The sequence below is a fragment of the Plutella xylostella genome, chromosome 6 (assembly GCF_932276165.1).
Source record: "Plutella xylostella chromosome 6, ilPluXylo3.1, whole genome shotgun sequence".
In the NCBI taxonomy this organism is placed as follows: Eukaryota; Metazoa; Arthropoda; class Insecta; order Lepidoptera; family Plutellidae; genus Plutella; species Plutella xylostella.
The window spans coordinates 3,378,599-3,395,580 of NC_063986.1; the positions used below are offsets into that span (position 1 = coordinate 3,378,599).

Below are 16,982 nucleotides of genomic sequence, written 5' to 3' on the forward strand. Positions count from 1 at the left end.
AAATTTCTATGCTAAGTTCATTAACAATTTAAGCTATACTTTAGCACCGTTGTATGATTTATTAAAAAAAGATCAGGCCTGGATCTGGGGGCCGGAACAGATGTTAGCTTTTGAGAAGGTAAAAAGTCTATTATGTCACGCGGAGGTATTATGTCATTATGATGTGTCACGACCGGCGGTGCTGACAGTGGACGCGAGCTCGCGGGGGCTCGGAGCCGTGCTGGCGCTCACCAACGCGGAACAGAACTACAGCCAAATTCATAAAGAAGCATTAGCTATTGTATACGCGGTTAAAAAATTTCATCAGTACCTATATGGTCGTAGGTTCGTACTTAAGACAGACCATAAACCATTGGTTAGCATTTTTGGACCGGGCACGGGAATACCGAACATGACAGCGAGCCGATTACAGCGTTGGGCGTTAACTTTATCAGCCTATGATTTTGATATACAATATGTAAGCACGGATAGAAACACGGCTGATTGTTTGTCCAGAATGATAGCGGAACACAGGGCCGAGGGTCGGTTAAGTGGGGATGACCTTGTACCGGAGCAAACTTATTTACATTTTGCTACAGAAGCGTTTCTTTTAGACTATAACGACCTTAAGAAAATGACTCAGCGGGATCCAGTGCTAAGTCGCGTGCTAAGTTACGTTAGGGACGGCTGGCCAAATGAAGTAGAAATACGGGAATTGAAACCGTTTGTAACTAGAAAAAATGAGTTGTACACGGAGTTAGGTTGCCTCATGTGGGGGCATCGGGTAGTTGTTCCGGCGGAGTGCAGGGACAAGGTTTTAAAAGAGATACACGACTCTCATATGGGCATAGTAAAGAGCAAGTGCATTGCACGGAGCTACGTGTGGTTCCCAGGGATAGACGAGGCGCTGGAGGCGATGTGCCGCGCGTGTGCCGTGTGCGCCGCGGTGGCGGACGCGCCGCCCGCGCATGCGCCGCGCGCCTGGCCGTGGCCCGACAGGCCGTGGTCGAGGCTCCACTTAGATTTTCTGGGCCCTATAGAGGGCAGTACGTACCTAGTATTGGTGGACGCGTGTTCCAAATGGATAGAAATTTGGAAAATGAATTCTACCTCAGCTAGGAATGTCATTGCGAAGCTGAGAGAAAGTTTTGCGAGATTTGGCTTGGCAAAACAAATAGTTACAGATAACGGACCACCTTTCTCCAGTAATGAGTTTATTCAGTTTTTAACAAATAATGGAATAAAATCAATCCATTCTGCGCCCTATCATCCTGCTTCAAATGGGGCAGCAGAGAACGCGGTCCGGACTTGTAAAAAAGTTATTAAAAAAGCGTTAATACAAGGGGTTGATGTGGAAATGGCGTTATGTCGATTTTTGTTAATATACCGTAACACAGAGCATTGTACCACAGGGGAAACACCCGCTAAATTGTTACAAGGTCGAAATTTGCGTACACGTCTCGATATGTTAAAACCGTCGCGGTCGGATCACGTACGGGAGGCACAGCAGCGCCAGCTGGCGGCGGCGGGCGGCGCCGAGCGCGGCCTCGCGCCCGGGGACCTCGTCTGGGCCCGGAGTTACCGGCCCGGCGCGCGCTGGTTAGCCGGTCGAATTAGCGAAAAATGTGGTGATACGAATTATAAAGTTAAAATGCTAGATGGAACCGAGATACATAGGCATATAGATCAATTAAAGAAACGTGTCGAGCACTCAACACATTCCACAACGGTGAGGGTGGAGGGAAGTAGGCCAAAGAACATCAGCAATCCTTTCATTTATCCGTGTGAACCATCCGAGGGGCAAGGACGAGGGGGTGGAGCGGAGGCGGGCGCGGCGGCGCCGGCGGCGCTCGCGGACCAGGCGCGGCTCGACCCGGCTCCCGGCCCGGTGCCACATCCCCGTCCACAAAGGGACCGTAGACCTCCACATCGTTTCGGGATTGACGATGTTTTCTGATAGCTTGTTTATTATTGATTGTATTGGATTGTAATTTGTATATCTACCTGATTAATGTTAAAGATTGTATTTTATTGTTATCGTGTCAAGTAGGTACTTCTCCTGATCTAAAGCTGTACTACCAAACTAATAATATGTTAGTAACTAGTCACGTAACCTGTAAATGTAAAAGTAACTATAGTAGAAACATTGTTATAAGTACTTTGCTATTATTATTATGTATAAGCACAAACTCACCAGTAATAAAAATAATAGCTAGGTTTGAGTAAGTAAATAAGTTAGTAGGTACCTATCTAAAGGATAGTCTTCTGCCTCAGAGATGCAACTTTATTTGTATAACATGTTCGTAATTAAGGGTGGAGGTGTAATGTAGGTAGATCTATATATGATATGTATAATTCATAGTATAGGGTAGGTGTCTATGTACCGCGCCTTTAGTCTCGCATTAAACGGTCAACTGATAACTTGTGTTTGATTTATTACATAACTGTGTCTGTCTGTCTGTCTGTCTGTCTGTTACTCTTTCACGCCAAAACTACTGAACGGATTTGAATGAAATTTGGTATACATACGGTCTAGACCCTGGAAAAGAACATAGGCTACTTTTTATCCCGGAATTCCCACGGGAAAACTTTTAAGGCGAAGCGAAGCGCGCGGGAACAGCTAGTATTTCATAAAGTATAGGTACCTAGTGTTTTCATACAACGTTTTCATAAAGAAGCCAATATTATTATTATGTTTGGCGTTCTACAAAACAGAAATTAACACAGAGAGCTAGTTCTAATCAGAAACGACATAATTTCTGGCGTCGCTTTTCCTCTCTGCATTTTCAATTGCAGTATGTCAAAGCTTTCAAAGTGAACAAATGTGGAGTCAGCGCCTTAACCACTTACACGACCAAAACCAGCTTCCCTGTGACTTAAGGTGAAGCTGAAAATAATAAGTTCTAGGTAGTAAAGCTCTGCAAATTCTGTCATCAACCATCTAGGATGCTTGAGAGAACAATATAAAAAATCTAAAATTTCTATTTTAATATGGGTTCGGTAGTTACCTTCTATTAGAAGGCATGTCCAATATTTTGTTGTTTGCCAATTATAGTTATGCAATAAAATACAATAAATTACATTTATAACTAGCACATAAACAATTATGTAGGTACTAAAATAGACACGATATAACTCAATAATAATGTAATCATTATAATGTACCTATTAGGTACTATAGAAAATAACAATTGGAATATTATTCCAATACCATCAACAGTCGTCGCCTTAAGTTTCGCCGGCATTGCCCGAGCTCCATCTGGCTTTATTCAGAAACGAACTAGTGAGACACTCTTCATAAGGAAATGATTTCAGGAATTATTACTCTCATTCAGCAATAGGGAACTTTTAACAAGAAAACTTCCCGACGCTCCCCGTGCGTCCCGAGTTATTGTACCAATGAATAAATTTTGGTATTTCCATTCAATTGATTAGCGGTCAAGGAATTCGGAATTGGTTTCAGTGGTGCCTATTCGTTTTTGGTTTTGCGGAAATGAGAAAAATGAGTTGTTTGTTTACACATTATTGTTTCTGTCTAGCTTGGATAGGTATAGTTCACAGCTTATAGTTACAGAAAATATTTTAGCAATCCTGTTCAAACGAGTTTTGGAGTGGATACCACGAACAGGCAAACGCCTGTCCGCTGGCGACCTTAGGTGGGTAGCCGGCAGTGGCCGGATGAGAAAGACCGTGGACTGAGTGTTTGTGGCGCTCCAGGGGAGAAGCCTGTGTCCAGCAGTGGATAATTATTTGCTGATGATGATGCTGTGTAAATAGGCCTCCCATGATCGCTCCATATGGCACTGATGACTGTCGCTGTCGTAGGGTAACTTGACGAAAATTATTAAGTACGAGTAGGTATTGCGTATCGATGATAAACACTAGAGTAAACATTAAAATAGCATTGTGTATTTTGTTTTATTATGTGTATGATTTATGTATTGTATTTAGTTTGGCTTGAATAGAAATATATATTAGGTACCTATATTATTATAAACTAGCTATAACACACGTGAAAATGTACTTAATAGCTACTAGCCATTTACAAGCTCCTACATGTGGTTGTAAGTTTTAATGATTATTTGTATGCGTTTCGTGACACCAGTTGTTGTGTATAACACACAAAATATACATTAGCTTTAAACAGTACTTAGAAGTAGTTAAGGTAAGTAATAAACTGAATTAATTTAAAATATTATGCTGTAATTAAATCATTTATGAACAAAATGTCAACAGACAGTTAACTGCTATTGCTTTACTGCGTTGTGAACAATGATATAATTTCCATGAAATTGTATGTGGTTTTAAAACTAATACAATTTCAATTAGATTTTCATTGTATTATTTGAATGGCAAATATTCATTTCCTGCAAATATGTTCCGATTAGGGCATGCAATACCGGACCAATTTTCAATACCGGTATTGAGTTCCGGTATTACAACTCAATACCGGGATCCCGGTATTAATACCGGTATTAGACTTCCTTGTAATAAATGGCATATACTGTGTTTAAAGGTCGTATACATCAAAATAAAACAAGAAAATGCAATCATATTCTGTATTTTGTTGTAGATTTTTACGAGAAATCAGTTTTAGAGTTTAAATTTTAGAATAAACTATTTTTTTACATCCGGTGCCGGTTTACGCATGGTCAACAGTAGATTTCTAGCAGCCGAAAACTGCATTAAACGGTTGGGAACAAGTGCGCTTTCACAGTATATACACACACAAGGCTAACTAAATCTTAATCGCTTTATTTATAGCCTAAAAAAGTCCGATTCCGGTATTACTTCAATACCGGTATTAACTTTCAATACCGGTATTGAAAAAAGCGGGAATTTTGTACGGGATCCCGGTATTACGAATACCGGTATTGCGGTATTGCATGCCCTAGTTCCGATATAATTACATACTATTTTCATATGCTTGAACTCAGTGATACTCGTTTTATAATACCGTAATAAAAAAAAAACAAAACCGACTTCAAAAAAACACTAAAAAGTAAGAAATAATTTAAGGTTTAGACCAATCCTAGGTCACAGTACAAATATACCTAAGCAGGTACCGTTCTTTTTTGATGTTGGTGCGGTGACAAAGTAGTTAATCTGAAGAAATATGGCACCAACTTCAAAAAAGAAAATTACCTGCTTAGGTATATTTGTACTGTGACCTAGGATTGGTCTAAACCTTAAATTATTTCTTACTTTTTAGTGGTTTTTTAAAGTCGGTTTTGATTTTTTTTTTATTATTTTTTTTTTTATTATTTTTAGTTTATTTGCGATAAAAATCAATCAAAAGTAAAATGCAAATGATACCAATATGTCCTACTCGTTAATACGAATCATTCAAGCCCAAACACGAGGTAGTTGCTATATGTATACCGTTGAGGAGTTCCCTTGACTGCCTTCCGTTTCCATCATCAGGGTCACCATCATATCTTTTTGTTAAGGTCAACTGGGGCCATTGCGCCACAATACTTTGACTTTCATATTCATTTGATCATAACAAACAGACTATACGCCCTATTAAGCTATAACTTGTGATACATATTAGGAAATTTTATCTAGTTTCATATTTTGATGCAATTTTGTAGAATTTTAAATATCTTCTACATGTAAACGACGTTTCTACAAAAAATTGCATTTTTAGGCGCAATAACCCCTAGTGGGGCTAATGCCTCTTTCAATAGTTTTGTGTGCTTGGAAGAGGTTTTTACAAGTTTAAGTAGATATAGTTTATAGAATTACTATTAACGGAGCTAATTATTAGCTTGTTAACTAAATACTGCGCTTAGTTAAGGAGAATCAGTTGATCAAAAATTTTTGGGGCTATGGCGCCTACGTAGCCTAATTTCTTGTAGTGGCATTTACCCCATCCAAGATTCCAGGGGTGCTCAACATTTTATTTATGAAAACTTTATTGGACTTAAAAAAGTATAAATACTTACGTGACAAATTAAAATACAGTATAAAAGCATACAAGGGCATATTTTTTTTATTTGCAATCAAACCACAACTTTAAATTAGTAAGTATACCATTTTTAGAGTCAGACGGAATTTTAATCATTACAAAACTATTAAGAGTTTTAAAAACAAGTGGGATCATTCTGTTAATATGACTATTTTTTATTTATTTTATGATTATTTTCTATATACCGTGTTAACAACATTATAATGTCGACACCAAATGACGCCAATTTTTTTAAATATTTAGTTTATTATATATTAAAATTATTTACGTTTAGTTGGATTACCAATCTAAGAATGTTAATTCTGATACGCCGTTAAATGTTCTTCAATATTGCAGAAGGCGTCATTAACCTAGTATTTTTCGTTTAGGAGTAATTTGGTGCTAATGTCACTGGAACTTTTTCATTGCTCGTGAGTGTATAAAATACATTTATCATAACATTAAATGTTTAGAACCTCTGGAAATGGGGCTATTGCGCCGCAATAGAGGCAATAACCCCATCAGCCCAGAGGCATTTACCCCAAAATAAAAGCTAAACCTACAATTTTGTAATTACATATTGTGTCCGAATCTTACGTTATTACAATAAAATAATCAAAACAATATGTAAAGCAACAAAACAATAACAGTATTTACAGTTAGGAAACATAGATTCTTTTAAAGAAACACACATTTGGAACGATTCAAAAGAACGTTTCAGGAAACCTGAGGAGGCCGAAAGAGGTGAAAAAATTTAAATGGCAGATTTGTTAAGAAAATTTACCCGGATCTGACATCTATTGGTCAGAGGTAAAAGTTTCAGTTACAAAGATAGATAGCAGATGACTCCAGTAGTTCTAAAGTATGTGGTTCGGAAGATAAATGGATTCGAGGCATTAGCCCCGTAGGCGATTTGGCCCCGGTTGACCTTATAATAACAATATTTACGTTCTAAATTTCATAAGAATCGGTTGATAAGTGCCCAAAATGGAAATTTATACCCCTGTTTTTACCCCTTTACCCACCCTTGGGGGTGGAATAAAATTCTGAAAAAAAATGGGACCACCCCTGAGCCACAGAATAACAACTAGTACCAGGTACAGAAGTCCATCTTCACAATGGCTATCAAAGAAATATGACTCCATCCCATAAGCAATAAGATCTAATTTAGGTCGCGCTCCAGCCGCACACGTTTTTATTTACTTACCTACCAATTTATTTTTGAGGGAATATGCGCCTTATTTCACTGGACTACGGTGCATAATAAGTTATACGTGGTTATACGCATTGAAAAAGAAGCCACCTTAGGGTTGCCTCAGCACCACAGACTACAACGTTTACTAAGCAACGGACTGAGTTTGTAAAAAGAATGTCATGATATTAAAACAAAATAATTAGAATATAGAATACAAAGCTATTCCAAACTTATTTTCTATTGGAAATGACTAGTTGAAGCTACGGCAATTTCATAGCTTTAACTATGACCTTTTCATAGATCTATTATTTGAAGTAAAAGTAAAAAAAAGGTAAGTACCTATTTCTACCTAGAACATTTACTTCAGTCAAAAAATGTTTTTTTTCTTCATAATGTGTGATAATATTGAGATGAAATTGATCATGATGTTCTGTTTTAGTTTAGTTGAGCACGAATTCCACTCAGCTCACATTTTATAATCGATTCATTAATACATTTTGAGGGAAGTCTTGTGTCTGTGAATTTAATTCTTTTTTTTTATAAAGTTAAACGTAGTCGAATAAAATTAAATAGCGCGCGCGCGTGTGTCGTCTTTCGCTTGCGGCAGCCGACTAGATTCGCCACCCAGAGGCGGCAGGCGCCACGCCGGCGCCAGCGACGCCCACGCGCGGAGTGACACAGGCCTGCCTGAGCTCAACCCAATACATCAAAAAAAGAATTTTCAAAATCGGTAAATAAATGGGTGAGTAATCGATGAACATACATAAAAAAAAACATACATACAGACGAATTGAGAACCTCCTCCTTTTTTCGAAGTCGGTTAAAAAAGTAACTAGATTTATTTCTATCTTGATTAAATACGTGCGGTGTACGAATATGTTGTGCTTTTTGATTTATCGTTATTACTGAAATTACTGATAACTGATGATATAATAACCACAGAATAATAAGTTCCCTTTACCTCGAAGAGCTACATATTATGTTTAGGTACTTATTACCTAAGTATAAAATAATTTATTGCACATAATTAACTTTGAACACAGCCGCAATCATCCAGTCAGCCTTGTGGAGAAAGATAAATACTAAAATTAAACAGCATAAAAACACCAAACGATACACGAAAACACGCGGAACACCTTCCTTTTAACAGCGACAATAAACAAGCGGCAACCATCCCATCGCCGGCACAATACCGAGCATTTGTCACTCCACTCCGGGCTCGTTCCCGGCGAAATTACAGGCAAAAGAGTAATTCTGATGCAGCTCACGATTTGCACGCCTAATGGGGCAATTTCCTACTCATTTCCTGGGAGCTGCAGCGATCCAGCGTCTTGCGGCGGCGCGGACCGCAGTTTTGTCGCACCGAAAAGGCTAGAGCAGTCCTTTGTCTTCCTCGTCAAACATGCTGCCCCGAGTCTGCTAAAGAGCATATAGTTTGATGGTGTCTTAAATTTGATGTTGTGTATTTGTAGGAAAACTAAAATTCAGCCAGACTCTAGTGCATTGTACTCATACAAAAAAGTAATGTACATAATATTATAATTTTACAATCAAAGTTACATTGTGTAATTCTTTTAAAACCATTTTTATGCTAGCAATTTTTGGTCAGTTGGTAGTAAGCCACTTATAAAACTTTCTGACGACACTACATTGATCTGCTATTCCTTACCAGACGGCGGCCCAGGTGGAATGCAGCTCTAAAGCGCTTAGATGCCGCCTCACAAAAGTGTGGGGAGTGACGCTAAGAATTCCAGCTTTGTATGATACGAGCGGGTGTTTACGTGTATTCCTATTTGGTCGAGCTGTGTGGTTTACTCTGAAATTTATGAAACTTGTTTTATTTTATTATGTGTCCATATAAACACACTGAAATATACGGCCCCTTATAAATAGGTGACTGTAGGACATGCGCATCCTTTAACTTTGAAAGGCTTTTTTTTACTATAATTTCTACGATTTGTAGAAGTGCTAAAGCATAAAAAAACTTCCTGTAACTTTCAGACAGGTACGTATTTTCGATTTAAGAAGTTCCGTGAAGAGTATTTCTTCGTCATCGTAACTCAATTAATTTGGAAACTTTCGTGCAGGCAGAAACCAATGAAATAACACTTAAAACTTGATGCAAATAAGCTGGAAACAACTTGGCTGGAAACTTGGGAACAATTTGTAGTTATCGATTGCGAGTTACGAATAATCGCATTTTGTGCTGATGGGAACGGGGTTACGAATTGAAGTAACTTATTATATAGGGAACTAGCTATTCTCGCGCGCTTCGCTACGCCTTAAAAAGTTTTCCCGTGGGAATTCCGGGAAAATTTGCGAAAAAAATGCTGAGATAACCGCTCCGCTTTATGTGTGGTACTTTTGCTATAATACTAATACCTTTTAAGGTATTTTTTATAATTCAACAATCTGATCCACAGCAGATTTAATTATAAAATTGCATATTTTATTATGTTTCGTTAAAGTAATGAATTTATTGATTGCGGTAAAAAAAAAGTCGTGATTATTATGAACACAAATTAATCAGTGTGTGTGTTAATTATGATTAATCTTCCACTTACGGTAGTTACTGTAAAATTTGGTTTGCTTGCAGCATACTGTATTCAGAGTCAATAAAAACATTTGTCACCCAACTCGGAACTCATTCCAACTCACAACCAGTTCAGATCGACAGCTAATAAGTTCCTTTATCAGACAATAATACCTCTGCAGTTGAAGATTGAAGAACGTTCACATCTGCTCTGATCCTTGCCGTTAGAATATCGCCTTTAACCCGACGACTTAAAAGTGAAAGGCGAGTCAGTCAAGTAGGGTTGAGTGGGGTTTGGTAATCGGTGAAGAGAACCTCTTCAAATGGAGGGTTCTTTAGTGTATAGCCGGCGATACAAGCGCCGATCGTCTAATGAGTTCCAGTAATTAGATTTGTAATCGTTCCTCTCTCTCCTTTCCGGTCTTTCAAACAATTAATAAAAGTCTCGAGTTGGTTTGCTGAGGACTTGACCCGGATCTGACGTGGAGAAAGTGTGGTACAAGTCTTTGCGATAGTTATCTTTTACCTAGTCAATATCAATCTTACGTCCTGTATGCATGTCATCCTGAGAAAGGGCAGACTATATCCTGATCTAAAGTGATTCACAAGAACGTAGGTAGCTAACGTTTTAAAATCTGTTAGCTGGAATGCCAGTGGGGTGGTCATATATGCTGTAGGTACCAACGATAACCGTCAGGATAAACGAGTTGTGACTACGTGGGCCATCTACACTAGGTGCATTAGTAGAAGCCTGCTGGACCGACTACCTTTGGTAGGTCGTGCTATACAGGGTGTTGCAAAAAGGGTATACTAAGCCGAAACCTACATGTGCAGCATGTTATATCTAAGCCCGAAACTGAAATCAGAATTTCGAAATTATTATTAAGTATACCCTTTTTGCAACTACTTTTTGCTATACTCTATATGATACTCCTAGGATGCTCAATGCTTCTGCGCAGCAACAGTAAATGGGAATTATATCTATAGCTGAACGAGTTCTGGAGTGGAGACCGCGAATAGGCAAACGTAGTGGAGGACGCCCTCCGGCTAGATGGGGTGACGAGTTGCGAAAGGTGGCTGGTAATGATTGGATGCGAAAAGCTATAGATCGCATGCATGACGTGCTTTGGGAGAGGCTGCTATATGCTGATGATCATGTTATAGCTGATTATTAAATTACAAACATGAACTAAAAGTATGGTACCGGAAGTGTTATTCTTTTTCCAATAATATATTTCTAAAACATGGAAATGCCACCCCAGTTTTATTCCTTCCTTAGATTATATTCTTACACAAAACGAATTTCGTTTTAATCATTTCCGATCAAAAGAGCCTCATACAATATATGCAAACGATCTACGTTACCTATTTTTTCTGTCTGAAGGGCTTACTTTTATATTTTATCAAGCAAAGTGAAACGAAAGTACAAAGAAACTCTTTGTAAGTCGCGTCCCCACAAATACTGCCTTCTTTGCTGTTGGAATTCCAACTTACATTTGTCACTTTTATGACGTTTTTTTGCTGAATACAATATTTTTTATAAATTAATAACGTTATATGATACTAGTTATAATAAGAATTTAGCCTGTTTATTTACCGAATGGTCAAAAGGGGTTGTAAAAAGAACTATTCTTTTGATGTAAGGTTGTTTCTTTTGGCTATTTCTGTTTTCAAACGATGCAAGATAAGGAACACGTTATATTAATTTATGGATATTAAAATGATTAAAAGAAATCACGTCCACAAAAGCCAAATAATATTGTAATTTATTCAAATCCAAAAATACATAAGTCACGGTCGCAAAACTGTTCTTGCAAAGCGGATGTTCATAATCCTAACTAATATTATAAATGTGAAAGTAACTGTGTCTGTCTGTGTGTTACTCTTTCACGCCAAAACTACTGAACGGATTTGAATGAAATTTGGTATACATATGGTCCCTGAGTCTGAGAAAGAACATATGCTACTTTTTATCCCGGAATTCCCACGGGAAAACTTTTAAGGCCAAGCAAATCTCGCGCGAACAGCTAGTATTGTTAAAAATATACGCCTTTCAAGTTAATACATGTGTTCATAGGTATACGGTATTTACATACTAATTTAATATCCAATCAAACTTCAAGACTATGACCAAATTTAAGCAAGATGGCGCTGCGACGGCCGTCAAAAATGTCAACAAGACGCGGACACTTTACAGCCTCCCTCAATATTGAATTTAATTGCTCTGAAAGAACAAACAGTGGGACCCTAATTTATAAACACCCTGTTTACTTTTCTTCCACATGTTTTTAAAGACGGCCTGACATGGCAAACATTGACTTCAATTATATTTTAGGAGTTTTCATTTTTTTACATCAAGTGGTGGTTAATTATGTAGATTTATTTGTTGCACGTTCTTTAATTTTCGTAAAGGTCCAACTGCAAGCGTGCGTATCTTGACCCAAGCTTTCCCCATCTGTAGTCGTCGGTAATGTAAAATATGGCGCCATCAAAAATGCAACGAAACAGCACTGGCATGAATTATGGTCACTGGCTGTTTTTATGAAAAATAAATACGGACGCTTTGGCGACGATCCTGTTTTGTTTTTTTTTTCTGACGCTCACAAGCGCTTCTGATATTCTGCCAGTCTGCCGTGCTTCGCTATTGTTTATATACCCACTAAAATCTGCATGATTAAGGGCAGATTTTTCAATGGGCGGATAAATGTTATCTGAGGAATAAAATTGTTGCTGTCACTGTGTAATGCTAACGTTCAGGTGCGACAGCTTCAGAGTTATTTCACAGATCACTTTATCTTTCTATTGAAAAATCAGCCCTGAAAATAATACAATTCTGGAATAATCATTAAATAAAAAGTTTTTTTTTTATCTCGGGTCTCCACAGATATAAAGTTTATATTTTTAAAGAAATTCTAAGATTGAAAGGCACAAATCGGTCCATATTTATGCATAATAGAATAGCCGATTGCCACATTAAATACATTCATGATGATGTAAATGGACAGAACGTGTCCTGATCGCTGTGTGTCATCTGTATTAATATACAGGGTGATTTCTCAGCGTCATGGTGTGTTTTTAACGAAAAAATATATGTCTCGCAACCATGCTGGACTTTCGCTTTAGTCAAATAATATCACATCTCCAATAAAAAATAGTTATAAAATGAATATTATATTACTGTTGTCTGAAAGAGATCGCTTTAAACGATGCGACCTCTTATTGTACTCTTATTAAACTGACACTTTTAAATTTTATGGTGTATGGTAATTTTTAAGTAAACTTCATCATAATTCACTGCAGTTTAAATGCAAGAAAGCAATTTTCCCGGACATAAAAATAGTTATTTTCATGACTCTTTTCAGACAAAACACATATACTTTCAGAGCGTGAGTTATGAAAAAATCGTTTATACCTGAATTAGTAAAACACTTCAGAGAACTTCCCATATCTTTATACAGTAATCCACCTTCACAGTTTACATGTACCCAGCCAAGCTAGGCAAAGATTTCCGCCCTTACGTTATTTAGATAAGTGTTTGCATTATAAAGGAAACGCTTAGAAATTAATTAAATGTGTTTCTCGTAAGTACCCGCACGTTTCTGGAACACTCTAGAACACTCTGTCACACTTAATCCCAGGAACCGTGTAGATTACTCCTAATGTGGTGAAGCTTTATACGTGTATTAAAACTATCCGTCTGATATGTTTCGTTTTAAAACGCTAGTGTAACAAACGAATAACAATAACTTGATCTTAAGACAATAGCGGTCTACAAGAACTAGACGTTTACGATGGCCATACACCTGCTTTTTATTATGTATTACTCTAAATAGATCGATGCTTTTCAGGGGTTCTTTATAAAATTACTATATTAAACAAAAAACTATGTCATTAGTCCGGATTAGAAGTCATTACACATTTTTTTATTCAGAAATAAAAAACAATATTGAAGTGTAGAAATTATCTTAAAGAAAAACACAAACGATACACACACACACTAAATGAGCCAAGGATATTATATTATTGCTCGGAAAAGTCGTGTTACGAGCCAATTTTGTCTGTCAGTTCCGGTACTATAATCCCTTTTCGTTGTCACAACATCAACGTATTGTGAATTATTACAGAGTTTTCACGTGCGAAAATTACCTGCTATTTTTATACAACGATCGGCATTAAGTATGTATTACACTAATGCAATGTATTGAATACCAAAATAAGAAATAAAACTATAAGTGCCCCTTGCTATCTCGATTATGTACTGGGTTGTTACAAGCTTCATAATTTATGTACGTGGTTTATATCATAATCTCATTTGCCTATATCATTAAAACCGTCCCACTAGACAACGTAGAGGTGTGAATGGTACCTAAGAGTCAGCAAATTTGAACATAGTAGGTACTAGTAGGTAATTCAGATTTGCATTAAATTAATTTAAATTTAATAAAATTTTACGCGAGTAGACAATTTAAAAAAAACCGAAGTGGCGGAGGATCACGATCGTTGGACCAAATATAAGGAGGCCTTTGCCCAGAAGTGGGACACAAATCAGGCTATTAAAAAAAAAAGACAACTGCAGATTTAAGGTAAGTGTGAACCTTTTGGCATCATGCGATATTTCCGATGGCATTCAGTATAAAAACAAGGGCGTCCACGTCATCGGCATTGCTGACGCCGCTACTCCTTACATATACGACAATCCGTTTGGTCCGATACTTACGATACCGACAGGTGGACGCTTACCTTTAAGGTATTTGTTTACATTTCAAGTGCAACACTCTATAAATTCACACTCGGAATGCAACATTGTTGTACGTGCCCATTTTTGCACTTTTGCACAAGAAAAGAATGCTTAATTTTTACTTTATATGCAAAGTGTGTTTTCATAGCGCAACACTGACTTAGGTGCAAGACGAACTACTTTACACAGAACTTAAATTACGCGAGACTCCTTTAATTTTCTTGTTTTAATTCTCTACAAGTTTTGTGATCCTCTGGTATCTTTTCGGAACATAGAGTAAGTGTTTCTTCTTTACTCTTTTCATATTATCACAGGGATATTCCGAGTATCTTCAAAAAAAGATCCAAATAGAATACCTGAAAATGATTAAAATTAAAATTAGGAATGTTCCAGTAATAAGTTACACACTGAATCTGTACCTAATCACACACAAACCTGTTAACACTGGAACAAGATCCAGTGAGCACATTGAATATCTGTCATTAGGTGATTACATCTGTAACCGAACCGGCAGCAATACGGCTATTTATGTGACATATGAATGTATCTGTGTGCCCAAAACGGATGCGCTTCAAACGCCGGATGCGATTGACCGTATGGCACAGTGGTTAGTAACTGACTGTGATGCCGAGGGTCTCAAGTTCGATCCCCAACCGAGGCAGATATTTGTTTAAAGACAAATTTTGCCTCAAATTTCTCTTGAGTTTTGCATGTTAAATACATTTAGTGTAAAATATGTTCAATCCGCTTGCCAATCGTGCACATAATGGCAATAACACCCATGTCCCATCAAGCTGAGCTAAAACCCGTGAAAGTAACACCCATGCTCATTGACTTATATATTACTAGCGTAAGGACAGGCCCAACCGCTCTAGAAAATGACACCCTCGCGTTGGCCCTAAAACCTCATAAATCTGTCATAATTTGTATGAATTTAGGGCCAGCGCGCGGGTGCCATTTTCTTTTGACAAAACGTTCTGACGGGCGTATCCTTCCTTTTGAAATCATTGCCCATGCTCATTTCTTTACTTAATATTTTATTATTTGTCTTTAAACTTATTTTTGTGTTCTGTGTGTGTTCGAAATATATGTTTTTTATTTCTTTCCTATAGCGACAGGATGCTCGGGATGTGTATGTTTTATATGACATACATGTGTATCTGTATCCCAGCGGATGCACCACAAATCGCGCTCGCATGCACATGTCCCGTTCGGACAGAATCTATGTTCTGCGGCGGGCAACTACTCGAATAAGCTCTCAAACCAGAGTGTAGAGGTTGCACAACTCTTGAAGGAGTTGCCTAATACTGGGATTACACTGCTCAGGCTTGAGGTTTAGGTTTATTAGTGTTTTATGGGCTTTGTTGGCAACTCGGACAGATTCGGAGGTTTATAAACTTGAAACGGTGTTTAGGATGTAATGGATATTTAATAGACTAGTAGTGATGTAACTGTCTAACTGATATTCTGTTGATTGTCTGTACAATATTACTTTGTACCTAATAGTGAGTGTAATAAAAGTAATTACATGTTTTTTTTTTTTTAAAAACATCTTACTTTCTTCTATACTGTTATTTAAAAAAATTCTCTTTAGTGTTTATATTTTTGTACAACTTCCTCATTTATATTCAAAATTGTCTCTCTTAGCTCGTAGGGTTGCCTGGAAGAGAGCTTTTAGCGATAAGGCCGCCCTTATTGTATTATAGATTTTAAGTATTACATGTTATTTTAAGTGTTTATGTACAATAAAGTTATACTACTACTAAAACTTACATTCTTCACTGACATAAAAATCATTACGTAGGTATACTTATTTCCTAATTTATCAAATTTAAATTAACACAGATAGTATCAAAGCAATTGATGGATAATGAAGCATGGATTAACCTTACTAAGAACAATGTTGATTTGTTTTGCCTGCCGTACAACAAAGTAACAATTTGATCAACAAAATCATTTTACCAGTCTATTAACGGCTTTGATGTATACCTAGAGAGGGCAAAGGGCACATTCCATCAAGGTACAAAATTCCAATCAGGCAAAATTGTTGGAAAATCCGGCTTAATATCTACCTACTCATAGCATTCTTGTCATTTCAATTTACATTACCGTTGCCGGCACAATTCTTAGGTCGAACAACCACCAAAGTATGACATAATACTTTTATGACTCACGCGGTATTTCGAGAATAATCTGCTCTCTTTGCTGCTTCGCTCGACTTTGGTGGATACGTTGTCGCTTTGTTGTATGCGGTTTTGTATTGATAAATACTTATTATGTTCTGAAGGGTTACCATAGCTTTGCAAAAACTGTGTTGGAGACTGATACCGATTTCCAATGTAATCCCCATGAATTAAAATAAATTAATATATTGATGTCGATTCTGTAAGAAAAATATCTAAATTTTGGTGCTGTCAAAACCTATATTTTTAGAATTCCACTCTGCTTATATGGTTGTTTGAAAATCTAATCTCTTTTTCACTGGCAAAGTTAGTTTGACATCGCAAATATAAAAATGTTGGGCCTTTAGAAATAACTACCTAAATTAGCGTGTGATGTCCTCTAGCGGAAGACCAACGACATAAAA

At 37.3% G+C, this 16,982-nt stretch overlaps 1 long non-coding RNA gene across 1 annotated transcript; it reads right to left on the reverse strand.

The window, feature by feature from the left end:
• Positions 1–8,162: 8,162 nt before the first annotated feature.
• LOC125488688 lies at positions 8,163–16,693 on the reverse strand. The gene is made up of 3 exons (XR_007266401.1): positions 16,570–16,693; positions 8,794–8,940; positions 8,163–8,543 (listed from the first exon to the last, which is right to left on the reverse strand). It is a non-coding gene; the product is annotated as an uncharacterized LOC125488688 (long non-coding RNA).
• Between the last annotated feature and the right edge of the window lie 289 nt (positions 16,694–16,982).